Below are 3,531 nucleotides of genomic sequence, written 5' to 3'. Positions count from 1 at the left end.
TTGTTTCTCATATGCATTTTTGAATTATTAGTCTCTATAGAATGAAAATTTCTAAGTTTGGTGTCTTGCATGTCATTCTTTTCTTAAAAATATGTGTTGATGTTCATATTGACATTCAACGTGTTCTTGCATGCATTGTTTATTTGATCTTAGTTATTCATGATTAGTTTCATTTTGTTGTTGCTCTCTTTCATCATTAAAAATTCAAAAAAAAATTTCAAAATTATGTCTTTTCAAGTCAATAATACAGAGAATTGAAGATTCAGAACATACAGCAGAGAAATTACAGAGAAAAAGCTGGGCGTTCAAAACACCTAGTGAAGAAGGAAAACTGGCATTTAAACGCCGGCCAGGGTACCTGGCTGGGTGTTAAACGCCCAAAAGGGTAGTATTTTGGGCGTTAAACGTCAGAATGGATACCATTCTGGGCGTTTAACCCCAGGACAACACAAGGGAGGTAAGTTATTTTTTAATTCAAATCTTTTTCAAATCTTCATACTTTTTCAAAATCAAATCTTTTTCAAATCATATCTTTTTCAATTTCCTTCTTAATATTTTCGAAAATTTTAAAATTTGATTTTCAAAATCTTTTTCTTATTTTTATTTCATAATTTTCGAAATTAATGCTAACAATTAATGTTTTGATTCAAAAATTTCAAGTTGTTACTTGCCTATTAAGAAAGGTTCAATCTTTAAATTCTAAAATCATATCTTTTAGTTTCTTATTAGTCAAGTAATCAACTTTAATTTTCAAAAAAAAATCAAATATTTTTAAATTGTTTTTCAATCATATCTTCTCAACTACATCTTTTTCAAAATAATTTTCAATCATATCTTTTTTATTACTGATTTCAAAAATTTTCTTCAAAATCACCTAACCACTTTCTCACTTTTAATTTTTGAAAAACCATCAACCACTTTTTCAAAATTCTTTTTAATTATTTTAAAATTTTTAGTTTTATTTAAAAATTTGTTTTCGAAAATTTTTCCCCCTTCTCACCTCTTTCTATTTAAAGACTAACACTCCTCCTCAATTAGCAATTCAGACTCTCTCTCCTTCTTCATATGTTCGAATTCTTATCTACCTACCTCATCCCTTTATTCCTGTTTTCCTCTGACACCTCAAGGAATCTCTATACTGTGACATAGAGGATTCCTATTCTTTTCTGTTCTCTTCTTTTTCATATGAGCAGGAGCAAGGATAAGAACATTCTTGTTGAAGCTGATCCGGAACCTGAAAGGACCTTGAAGAGGAAGCTAAGAGAAGTTAAAGCACAACTCTCTGGAGAGGACCTAACAGAAATTTTTGAAAAAGAAGAAGACATGGCAGCCGAAAATAACAACAATGCCCACAATGCAAGGAAGATGCTTGGTGAATTTATTGCACCCTCTTCTGACTTCTGTGGAAGGAGCATCTCAATTCCTGCAATTGGAGCAAACAACTTTGACCTTAAGCCTCAATTAGTTTCTCTAATGCAGCAGAATTGCAAGTTTCATGGACTTCCATTGGAAGATCCTCATCAGTTTTTAGCTGAATTCTTGCAAATCTGTGACACTGTTAAGACCAATGGGGTTAATCCCGAGGTCTACAGACTTATGCTTTTTTTCTTTGCTGTAAGAGACAGAGCTAGGACATGGTTGGACTCACAACCTAAAGAAAGCCTGAACTCTTGGGAAAAGCTGGTCAATGCCTTCTTGGCAAAGTTCTTTCCACCTCAAAAATTGAGTAAGCTTAGAGTGGAAGTCCAGACCTTCAGACAGAAGGAAGGCGAATCCCTCTATGAAGCTTGGGAAAGATACAAGCAGTTGATCAGAAGGTGTCCTTCTGGCATGCTTTCAGAATGGAGCATCATATGCATATTCTATGATGGTCTGTCTGAACTGTCCAAGATGTCATTGGACAACTCTGCTGGAGGATCTCTTCATCTGAAGAAGACGCCTGAAGAAGCCCATGAACTCATTGAAATTGTTGCAAATAACCAGTTCATGTACACTTCTGAAAGAAATCCTGTGAACAATGGGACAACTCAGAAGAAAGGAGTTCTTGAGATTGATATTCTGAATGTCATATTGGCTCAGAAAAAAATATTGACTCAGCAAGTCAATATGATTTCTCAGAGTCTGTCTGGAATGCAAGCCGCATCAGGCAGTACTAAGGAGGCTTCCTCTGAAGAAGAAGCTTATGATCATAAAAATCCTGGAATGGAAGAGGTGAATTACATGGGAGAATCCTATGGAGACACCTACGATCCTTCATGGAGGAATCATCCTAATCTCTCATGGAAGGATCAACAGAAGCCTAATCAAGGCTTCAATAATAATAATGGTGGAAGAAATAGGTTTAGCAATAGCAAACCTTTTTCATCATCTTCTCAGCAACAAACAGAGAACTTTAAGCAGAGTCGTTCTGGCCTAGCTACCATAGTCTCTGATCTATCTGAGACCACACTAAGTTTCATGAATGAAACAAGATCCTCCATTAGAAATTTGGAGGCACAAGTGGGTCAGCTGAGTAAGAGAATTACTGAAACTCCTCCTAGCACTCTCCCAAGCAATACAGAAGAAAATCCCAAGAGAGAATGCAAGGCCATAACCATGACTAACATGGCCAAACCTGGAGAGAGTAAGGAGGACGTGATTCCCAGTAAGAAAAACCTCATGGGATGTCCTCTGAACGAAAAGAAGTTCCCCTTTGAGGAACCAAGGGAATCTGAGACTCATACGGAGACCATAGAGATTCCATTGAACCTACTTTTGCCATTCATGAGCTCTGATGAGTATTCTTCCTCTGAAGAGGATGAAGATATCACTGAAGAGCAAGTTGCTAAGTACCTGGGAGCAATCATGAAGCTGAATGCCAAGTTATTTGGTAATGAGACTCAGGAGGATGAACCCCCCTTGCTCACCAATGAACTGAATGACTTGATTAGGCAGACATTACCTCAGAAGAAACCAGATCCTGGAAAATTCTTAATACCCTGTACCATAGGTACCATGACCTTTGACAAGGCTCTGTGTGATCTAGGGTCAAGTATAAACCTCATGCCCCTCTCTGTAATGGAGAAACTAGGGATCTTTGAGGTACAAGCTGCAAGAATCTCACTAGAGATGGCAGACAATTCAAGGAAACAGGCTTATAGACTTGTAGAGGATGTCTTGGTAAAAGTTGAAGGCCTTTACATCCCTACTGACTTCATAATCCTGGACACTGGGAAGAATAAGGATGAATCCATCATCCTTGGCAGACCCTTCCTAGCCACAGCAAAAGCTGTGATTGATGTTGACAGAGGAGAGTTGGTCCTTCAAGTGAATGAGGACTACCTTGTGTTTAAAGCTAAAGAATCTCCTTCTGTACACATGGAGAAGAAGCATGACAAGCTTCTCTCAATGCAGAGTCAAACAGAGCCCCCACATTCAAACTCTAAGTTCGGTGTTGGGAGGCCATCATCATGCTCTGAGTATCTGTGAGGTTCCATGAGAGCCCACTGTCAAGCTATTGACATTAAAGAAGCGCTTGTTGGGAGGCAACCC

At 37.8% G+C, this 3,531-nt stretch overlaps 1 non-coding gene across 1 annotated transcript; it reads right to left on the bottom strand.

Moving 5' to 3' along the window:
* Positions 1-1,728: 1,728 nt before the first annotated feature.
* Positions 1,729-1,832, bottom strand: LOC112753402 (small nucleolar RNA R71). The gene has a single exon (XR_003177790.1). It is a non-coding gene; the product is annotated as a small nucleolar RNA R71 (small nucleolar RNA).
* Positions 1,833-3,531: the final 1,699 nt, after the last annotated feature.

This window comes from Arachis hypogaea, chromosome 15 (genome assembly GCF_003086295.3).
Source record: "Arachis hypogaea cultivar Tifrunner chromosome 15, arahy.Tifrunner.gnm2.J5K5, whole genome shotgun sequence".
NCBI classification, from domain to species: domain Eukaryota; kingdom Viridiplantae; phylum Streptophyta; class Magnoliopsida; order Fabales; family Fabaceae; genus Arachis; species Arachis hypogaea.
Note: the sequence above shows the minus strand (reverse complement) of the source record. Positions and strands in the feature narration are given on the sequence as shown.